The 10,772-nt window shown below is 37.8% G+C and overlaps 1 non-coding gene across 1 annotated transcript; it reads left to right on the top strand.

Annotated features, from left to right (window-relative positions):
- Positions 1–451: 451 nt before the first annotated feature.
- LOC148546195 (small nucleolar RNA R71) lies at positions 452–558 on the top strand. Its single transcript, XR_015901574.1, has one exon. It is a non-coding gene; the product is annotated as a small nucleolar RNA R71 (small nucleolar RNA).
- The last annotated feature ends 10,214 nt before the right edge of the window (positions 559–10,772 follow it).

Below are 10,772 nucleotides of genomic sequence, written 5' to 3'. Positions count from 1 at the left end.
ATTTCTCCACCCAAAGTTTGGGTGATTCCTCCAACCAGGGTTGTATGTTTTGGAGTAAGGATCATGGGTCTGCCTGGGTGAGTTTCCAATGTAGTTGGCTTGTTCTTGCTCATCCTCTGCCTCTGCATTCACTCCCTCTTGGGTTGCTGATGAGGTGGTGATTGCTGCTACTTGGTTCCTCTCCATCTTCTTGGTAAGGTCAGCCAGCTGCTTGGTAATAAGCTTGTTTTGGGCCAGCAGTGTATCCACATTGTTTAGCTCCATCACTCCTCTAGTGTTGCCTCTTTCAGAAGCATAGAAGTAGTCATTCTCTGCTACAGTCTCAATGACATCTATGGCTTCTTCAATGGTCTTCTTCTTGTTCAGAGATCCCCCGGATGAATGGTCTACTGCCTTCTTTGATTCATAAGAAAGGCCTTCATAGAAAATGTGTAGTTGCACCCATTCATTGAACATATCTGGTGGACACCTTCTTGTCAGGTCCTTAAACCTCTCCCATGCTTCATATAGAGTCTCACCATCTTGCTGCCTGAAGGTTTGCACCTCAGCTCTCAACCTGTTGATCCGTTGAGGAGGATAGAATCTTGCCAAGAATTTGTTCACCACATCTTCCCAGGTTGCTAAACACTCCTTTGGGAAGGATTTCAGCCATTTAGATGCCTTGTCCTTGAGTGAGAAAGGGAACAGAAGTAGTCTATAGGTGTCAGGATGAACACCATTAGACTTCACAGTATCACATATCCTCAGGAAGGTGGTTAGATGTTGATTGAGGTCTTCTTGGAGACTCCCTCCGAATGAACAATTGTTCTGAACAAGGGTGATGAGATGTGGCTTTAGTTCAAAGTTGTGGGCATGTATGGTTGGCCTTTGGATGCTACTTCTGCAATTTCCTGGGTTTGGATTGATGTATGATCCCAGAACCCTTCTCTCTTGCCCAGCCTGATGTGCTGGACCTTCTCGGCCATGGTTGTGAGCCTCTTCTTCATGATGGTTCTCCGTATTCTCATCCATATCTGGTTCAAAGTACTCCTCCTCTTCCTCAGCTCCAACTACTCTCTTTCCTCTTGCTTCCCTCCTTAATCTAAGGAAGGTCCTCTCAGATTCAGAATCAAAAGAAGTTGAAGCCCCGCTTCTTCTCCCTGTCATACAACCAACAAGGCACAAGCAAGGAAATAGATGCAGAAAGTAATTTCTACAGAAATGCTGTTAGTGTGAGTGATGTAATATATCAAACAGTTAGTGGGTTAGTGGACTGAATTGTAAACAACTAAGAAAATGGGTAGGGGAAAGGGAAGAAAATAACTGAACAGAAAGTAAATTACTCAAATGAACTTAAATCAAACAAAAGAAAAATTCTCAATCTAGTTATCCTCCAATTTAATCATTGTTGATACAAAATCAATCCCCGGCAACGGCGCCATAAACTTGATGCACGGAAACTTGTCTCTCAACAATTTTCCTTTGGCAAGTATACCGAATTGTCGTCAAGTAAAAACTCACAATAGAGTGAGGTCGAATCCCACAGGGATTGATTGGTCAAGCAACTTTAATTGGAAGAATGTTCTAGTTGAGCGAAGCAGAATTAGATTTGAGATTTACAGAAAATTAAATGGCGGGAAAGTAAATAGCAGAAAATGTAAATTGCTGGAAATAAAGAGCTGAATGTAAATGGCGGAAAGTAAATTGCAGAATCTTAAATGGGAATGGGGAAGATGCTCATAAAAGTAAATTGCAGAAATTAAAGAGAATGGGTAAGATCAGAAATGGGGAATTCATTGGGCTTAGGAGATGTTGCATTCTCCAGATCAAGTTCATTTTCATCTCTTCCTCAATCAATGCGTTCATTGATCTCCTTGGCAATCTTAAGTGATCAAATTACAATTCCTTGTAATTCGATCTCTCAAATCTTGATCAATAGCCAATTCCTTGGTCAATTTCTCATGAGAAGAGATGAAGTATGGTCACTGATTATACCACATGCATTCCCAAATCAAGTGTTGGTAGAATTATAGTCACCATATCCTTCCAACCCCAATTTGGTCCAACATGAGAAAGCATTTCTAGCATGATCTCTTCATTCCTCTTCCAAGGTTCAGAAGAGATCCAAGTATGAATAGCTTCTTTTCCAAGATAACTATCCAATTGGATGAAGATTGAAAGCTTTCTAGTAAAATTAAGAGAAAAGATAGAAGAAGAATAATGAAAACTAATATTGATCCATCAAATTACAACAGAGCTCCCTAACCCAATGAAAAGGGTTTAGTTGTTCATAGCTCTGGAAATGGAAAGCAAAGATGGAAGATACATCATGAAAGTAAAACTAGAAGTGCAGAGAAAGTAAATTATACAGGGAGTAGTTCTCCAATTTCCAACTCCCCCAAAAAGCTCCCCTCTAATTCAAAACTACCCCTATATATACTACTCTTCTGATCTTCTAGTTGGTTCTTCAAGTCTTGGATATGGGCCTTTGGATCTTGAGTTTGAAGCAGTTATCCTCTTCAGTGGGCTTAGCTTTACTTGCAGAGAGAAAGTGTAAAGTAAGCAGGGTATTTAGCTCAGGACGTTAGTGGCGTTAACGTTAGGTGAGAGTGTGGATTCGAGAACATTAGTGACAATCACCTTTTTCACTAACGTTCCTAACCCAGGGATGGTCCACGTTAACTTCAACGTTAGTGGCACCAACGTGACCACTAACGTTGCCTCTTGGTCCTTCGCACACGTTACTGGGACTCACATTTTCTAATAACGTTGAGAGTCCTTCCTTCCCCTACGTTAGAGTCCACGTTAACTTAGTTAACGTGGCTCTTAACGTAGGCTTGTCAATCCTTCGAGAACATTAGTGACACTTACCTTTGTCACTAACATTCCAAGATGCCCCTACTTTCCACGTTAACTAGGTTAACGTGGCTTCTAACGTGGTGTTGATAGCCATCTCCAACGTTAGTGACAAAGATGAGTGTCACTAACGTTGGCTCATCATCTCCTTTATCCATGTTAGCTTCCACGTTAACTAAGTTAACGTGGGAGCTAACGTTGCTCATAGTGGCTTGTGGTGGTACATCCCAACGTTAGTGACAAAGGTAAGTGTCACTAACGTTGGTGATCACTTGCTTTCTCCACGTTAGCTTCCACGTTAACTAAGTTAACGTGGCAACTAACGTGGCTCATTGTGGCTTGGCCAACGTTAGTGACAAAGGTGAGTGTCACTAACGTTGGCTTATCTTTTGCTTCCCAACGTTAGAGTCCACGTTAACTGAGTTAACGTGGCCACTTATGAGCTTGGTCCAACGTTAGTGACAAAGGTGAGTGTCACTAACGTTGGCCTTAATTCTTTCTTCCACGTTAGAGTTCATGTTAACTTAGTTAACGTGAATCTTAACGTGGGCTATGATGGCTTTCAAGGACGTTATTGGCGATTACTTTTCTCATTAACGTTGCAAGATAGCTCCCATTCCACGTTAGTGGTCACGTTAGTTAGACTAACGTGGCTGCTAACGTGGTTCTTCCTTGCTTTCTTTGTCCTGAAATCAAACAATAAAGTGCATCAAAGTTCTAATCCAAGTCATGAGACATGCATCATCAATTTGTCATATAATTCATGCAAAATTTCATGAAATCATGTAAAGTGCACCATGTTTGCTTGAATCAAGATGTAAGTGAAATTTTACCCAAAACTTGCTTATTTCCTAAGAAAATGCATGAAACTACCCTAAAACAGTAAAGAAAAGGTCAGTAAAACTGGCCAAAATGTCCTAGCATCACAACACCATCTACCGGCCCCTCTTCCTCTACAGCTACCCCAGCTACCCCTGCTACCACCACTGCACCTCCACCTGCCTCAGAGCCGGTTTATCACCTCGTGCACCACCTGTTTCAACAGCTAGACCAGATGGAGTGCCGCAACCGGCGCCGATAAGAGAGAGCTGAGAGTCGTAGCAAGCGACGCTATGAGCACCTGAAGCTGATGATACAATCTGCCGATATCCCCTCCGAGCCTGACACACCATCAGAGCCATCTGAGGAGGAGGCGGATGATCACGAGGCAGAGACACATCCACAGACAGAGGCTGCGCAGGCAGGCACAGAGCAGTCTGCACCCCAGCAGGAGGTCCCACATCAGATTCAGGCTGCAGACCCAGAGGTCCCTATCCAGTCAGCACCTCCTCTGCAGCAGGCAGATCCTCAGACTACCTCCACAGAGACTCCAGCTACCCATCCTTCCAGTGATGACACCCCTTCACACCCTGCTTGAGTTAGCATCAGGGACGATGCTTCATTTTAAGTGTGGGAAGGTCGCAATCTCTGGCGTGTTTTTTTTTTGTGAACTACTACAGACTCTTTTACTTTATTTTGCTATTTTTCTGTATTTTTCTCTTTATTTTTATTTTCTCAGTACTTATACATTGCTCTTTTCATGTATTTTTACTCTATTTTCTGCATTTTGCACTTTAGTTCATATTTTAGCCATTTAGTTTAGTTACAATTCTAACTTAGTAGTTATAGAATATGTGGATTAATTAGTATAATTTACCCTTTTTAGCAAAAGATAACTTAGTTTAAATTGAAAATATAAAAAGGAAGTAAACTAGAGACTTTAATATAAACAATCCACACACCTTGTATATATAGCATTACATGTTAGTTAGTTAACAACATTTCATCAAGGAGAAACACTAAAACTTTAAAGCCACCTTAAGATTTACATTGAGAATAATGGGAACTCTTAATTTTTACTTGCATGACATATATAACTGATATATGATTTTTGAGTTAGAGAACACACAGCCTGTGAGTTTTTGAGCTTAATTGTATGGTTACATTTAAACCATAATATTTTATTCCTGTGTGTTCCGCCCTTCTTATTTATTCTGGTGTTCTTTACTTTATTTTAATCTATATGTCCGATTATAGAATATAGATACATACCAAGAAAGTGATTGAGGCCATTGTTTGATTCTAGCTCACTATTCCCAAATTAGCCTACCTTTTACATCACCCTTGTTAGCCCCCTTGAGCCTTTAAATCCCCTCTTGTTTTATAACCACATTACTAGCCTTAAGCAGAAAAACAAAATAAAAATCCCAAGTTGAATCCTTGGTTAGCTTAAGATAGAATTGTGTAATTGTTTAAGTGTGGGAAACCTATTGGGAACATGAATAATAAAAACAAAGGTTAGAAAAAAAATTTTTTGGGAAGCATGCTCATGTGAAATCAAAATAATTGAATTACCATGTGCATTAAAAAAAAAAAAAATATATATATATATATATATATATATATATATATATATATATATATATATATATATTTCAATATTTGAATAAAGGAGATACAAAAGAATTCCCCAAATACAAAACAAAGCAATGCACATGGAACAAAATTAAAACTAATGCATGAGCATGTAACATCAAAAGTTGAAAAAATATGGAAAAATAGGTAAAGAAGCTTTGCTTTACAAAGTATGTATTTTAGGTGAGATCTTAGACTAATCAAGGATTCACTTAATTAGCTCACTTAGCCTTATACATATACCTTTACCTTTACCTTGGCCCTATTACAACCTTAGTTAAAGACCTCATGATTTTTTGTATGCCTATATTCTATAATTGTTGATTTGTTAGATGAAGAACAAAGTTATGGAAAGTAAGGATAAAAAGAAGAATAGAGTGATTAACCCAATAAACACTGAGTGACTAGAGAGTGAACACAAAATCCAGTGAGGGTTCAATAGCTCATCAACATATATCTGTGCTTAAATTATTAATTGTCTTGCAAGTTTGTAAAATATTTTTCTTTCCCATCTCAATTGTAAAAGTGCTTTATCATTATCTAAAGTTTGGCTATGCATATATGATTCCTTGAGAATGTGAATTAATTTGACTACATGTAAGTTTTATATACAAGTGAATAAAAATTAGAATTGCATGATTCATTTAGGTAGTTGCATTTAGAATAGATTGCATTGCATGAGATTCCACCACTTCAACCTTACCTTACTCTTTATCTTGGATTTAGCATGAGGACATGCTATTATTTAAGTGTGGGGAGGTTGATAAACCCATATTTTATGATATATTTTGTGCCTAATGTAAGTGATTTATTCAATCCTTCACTCACTTATTTATGTTAATTGCATGGTTTTACTTTCCCTTCCTTATTATGTGATGTATGTAAAAAACATGTTTCCTATGCTTTAAAAATAATAATTTTAATTTCCCTTTATTACCATTCGATGCCGTGATTCGTATGTTGAGTAGTTTCAGATCTTCTAAGGCAAGAATGACTTAAGGGATGGAAAGGAAACATACAAAATTGAAAGGAAAGCATAAAACAGAGTTTTTGAAGAAACTAGCAGTGACGCGATCGCATGGACGACGCGGCCGCATGCCAGCGCGAAATGGCAGTGACGCGGCCGCGTGAGTGACGCAACCGCGCGCCCTGAGCGAAACGTATATGACGCGGACGCATGAATGAAGTGACCGCGTGACAAGGAAAAATCTAAATGACGCGACCGCGTGATCCACGTGGACGCGTGACAGAGGCCACGCAACAGAAATTGTAGAAAATGCTCCCAGCGATTTCTGAAGCCCTTTTCGGCCCAAATCCAAGCCCAGAAGGCACAGATCAGAGGTTATGAAGTGGGGGAATGCATCCATTCAAGGAGAGTCTCCCATTAGTTAGTATTCATGAATTAGATGTAGTTTAGAAAGAGAGGTTCTCTCCTCTCTCTTTTAGGATTTAGAATTAGGATTTCTTTTGCTTTCAGGATTATCTATTTCTATCAGGTTCAATATTCCTTTTTATTTACCTTCCCAATTTAATTTATGAATTCTTCTATGTTATAGATTATTCTTTGAATTAATGTTATTTAAGGTATTTTAGTTTATTATTGCTTTCTTTTATTTACGTTACTGTTACTTCCAATCTGAAGACATTTTTATTCCAGTAGATTTACTTTTCCCTTTTTGGTCTTGGTTAAGAAATCAGTAACTCAGGAGTTATCAAACTCAATGTGATTGATAACCGTTATCTTTGCTAATTGAATTGAACTTCAATAATCCCAATCTTTCCTTAGGGATTAACTAGGATTTGAAGATCTAACTAATTAGTCACTTGACCTTCCTTTGCTCTAGCAAAGGTTAACTAAGTGGAATTAAGATTCAATTTTCATCATCATTGATAAGGATAACTAGGATAGGACTTCCAATTTCTCATACCTTGCCAAAAGTGCGTTTTACAGTCATTTATTTATTTTATAGTCTTTTACTTATCTTAATTGCAATTTAAATTACTTGTTCCTCATCTTCACAACCCCAATTTACAATCCTCATAACCAATAATAAGAACATACTTCCCTGCAGTTCCTTGAGAAGACGACCCGAGGTTTAAATACTTCGGTTATCAATTTATTTAGGGGTTTATTACTTGTGACAACCAAAACGTTTGTAAGAAAGGACTTTTGTTGGTTTAGAAGCTATACTTACAACGGGAGTTTATTCTGAATTATAGACCACGCAAAAGTTCTCTCTTTAGCATGCCTTATGCGTACGCATGAATCTCAAGTTGCGCGTACACATGCCTCATGCATGCACATCATTTTTTAAGATCGCCAATTTGCGAGTATGAATGCCTCATGCGTACGCATGACTGCCAGCACGTGATTTCACTTAAGTAAACACATGGGTCGCGATTTTAAGGCTTTCTTGGGCCCAATCCAACTCATTTCTGAAGCATTTCAAGCCAAAATCAAGAAGGATCAAGGGGGAGAGCAGTTAGGAGAGTTTAGGCCATGTTTTAGGTTAGATTTCTATAGAGAGAAGCTCTCTCTTCTCTCTAAAATTTTGGTTGTTAGGTTAGTTCTCTCCCTAGATTTAGGTTTTGATCTTGTTTTAATTTATTTTTTCTTACTTTTTATTGTTCCAGCATCTTAGTTTTCTTAGCTTTATTTGTTAATTTCTCTATTTTTGTTGCTTTTAGTTTTATGAACTCTCGTTAATTTTAATTTTCTTTAATGCAATTTATGTTTTCATGCTTATTGTTGCTTGTTTGAGTTATTGTTATTACTTTGTTACATTTGGTAGTTTTAGATTTCATTATTCTTGCAATTTTACTATGTCTTACTTTTATGCCTTCCAAATGTTTATGAAAATGCTTCTCTTAGTTTTAGGGTGGAATTTTTGCACTCTTAGCTTGGAATTGAATAATTAAGGTGACATTGAGTGACTAATGTCTGAATTGATTCATAATTTGGATATTTTAATTAATCTCGTTTCCATTAACGAGTACGACCTATGAATTGAGATTGATTAAGCTCGATTGACTTATCTCACCATTAGAGGTTGACTAATTAGGTTTGCTCTTGTAATTATCATGTCGTGGTTAGTAATGCAAGAGTCATTGATGTCTACTATTGATTGGTGATTAAGGGTTGTTAGTTGTTTTTGTTTCCATTAACGAGTAAGACCTATGGATTAAGACTGACTATGCCTATTTGACTTTCTCCCTATGTTGGGAATGGCGAAATGAGATTAACTCTAGGTAATTGCCATGTTTGTGGTTAATGACTTGATGAGAAATCCTTGATTCTCAATCCTTTCCAGGAGTGTCTTTTAGCATTTATCTTCTTTTAGTTGTTAGCTTTACTTTCTTGCAATTTAATTTCATGTCTGTTTCCCTGCAAACCCCCTTATTCTCATGACCAATAATACGCACACCTCACTGCAATTTCCTTGAGAGACGACCCGAGATCTAATACTCTCGATTTTTATTGGTTTGCATTTGTGACAAACAAAATTAAAATTTGATACGGGTCAATTATTGGTTCAGAACTATACTAGTGACGAAGCAATTCTTTATTGAGATAATTTTGAACCGACATCTGGCTTGCCATCAAATTTTTGGCACCGTTTCCGGGGATGGGTGTTCTTGGACCTGGACTTGGTAGGAGTGAACGTATCATGGGTCCACAAGTTTTACTGCAACTATTACCGGCCAATCCTTGACTCAGTTCTCCTCTGTGGCAAGTAGATCTTAGTTACGGAAGAGGCCATTGAAGAGGTCTTCCAGTTCCCACCTAAGCTTATAGAGAAAGATGACTTTTAGAAGGTGGAAGAGGTCATTCAGATGATGAAATTTGATTAGGATGTAGTGTTGCGCGCGATAGCCATCCACCCCGATAGCCCTTGGATCTATGGTATTAGATATTTTACTGACAAGATAAGATATTTTACTGTTGAGGCTAGGCTCTGGCATTAGATCCTGACAAATTATGTGATGCCTAGTACCACAAGACGGAGATCACTATGGACATGGCCGTGCTGATCTGGTGTGTCTTGGAAAGGAAGAAGTTGTACCTTCCAAGGCTCATCCGAAAATATATAGGTTGGACGCATTACATTGGCAACTTGGCATTCCCGTGCCTAATTACACAGCTGGGTTTGAGAGTTGAGGTAGTTTGGGTGGATGTAGATGAGAGGCCGACAGTTTCCAGTAGCAAGAGAATCATTCCATATGGCAACTGCTTCAAGCCTCAATCATCCATCAAATACCAAGGACGCAGGAGGATGACCACCACAGAGGCAGCTACTTTTTCAGTAGCAGCAGCTAGGTGATTCGAGCAGCTAACATAGCCACCAACACCATCATCATCATGACATCCATTCTACCGTCTGGTCCATCGGCTCATTGAGGACATAGCTCATTTGAAGCGCCACTCTAAGCGACGCTATCAGAACATTAAGAGACAACACTCGGCTTGGAATGTGATAATAGAGGAGTTGGATACCCCCTCAGAGCACAGCGAGGAGAAGGAGTAGGTTCCACCAGCTGAAGGTGGAGATGATGATGACTCCTCCACTCCGCATGATTTCATGAGCACCTAGGATGGTGCTAGATTTTGAGTGTGGGGAGGTTATCCGACCGATCTGCGAAGCATTTTGGGTGATAATTTTTCATTCTGAATACTTTTATTTTAATTTTTAGTGTGCTTTTTGGATATTTTTATATATTTTGTTATTTTGAACACCTTTTTAGTTTATTGCACTTCTATTTTTGTTTGTACATAATCTAGATTTCTATTTTAGTTTTGCATACATTTTTCCTTTCTTTTATTCTGGCTTGTATATATGCCTTTAGTATTTAGTTGTTGATTGTGATTAGATAGTGTGATAATTGCACCTAGTTTAAATTCCTACACACATGATGATTTCGTTTGATTGAAATTAGGAAATGAACTTAAAATTTTTTATTTTTCATCCAATCACATTACATATATATAAAGAATAAACTTAGTCAAATAATGAAATTTCGAAAAAATCTCTTTTCATATAGGGCATTGGCATATCAATTGATTTGAGTTGTTATTTTTCATTGAACTTGTTTGAATTATGATTGTGGAACATAGTTGAGAGTTAAGAACACATAATCTTGTGAGTTTTGAGCCTTAATGTGTGGTTACATCATATTAACCACTATTTTATTTTTGTGTGTTATTCTCTTTCTATGATTGTAATATTTGATTTGTTTGATTCTTTATGTCCATTATTCTATGTATATATGCATTTATATGATTGAGGCCTTCATTTCAATTAGTTCACTTACCCATATAGCCTTACCTTTTCATCTACCTTCGTTAGCCAACTTTGAGCCTTATTAATTCCCTTTTACTCTTTATTTTAGCACATTACTAACCTTAAGTGAAAAATAATAAATGCCCTTCATTTGGATCTTTGATTAGCTTAGACTAGTGAGAGTGTGTAATATCTAAGTGTGGA

The sequence above is a fragment of the Arachis ipaensis genome, chromosome B9 (assembly GCF_059453495.1).
Source record: "Arachis ipaensis isolate K30076 ecotype BB chromosome B9, ASM5945349v1, whole genome shotgun sequence".
Classification (NCBI taxonomy): domain Eukaryota; kingdom Viridiplantae; phylum Streptophyta; class Magnoliopsida; order Fabales; family Fabaceae; genus Arachis; species Arachis ipaensis.
This window is presented reverse-complemented; position numbering and strand designations above follow the sequence as displayed.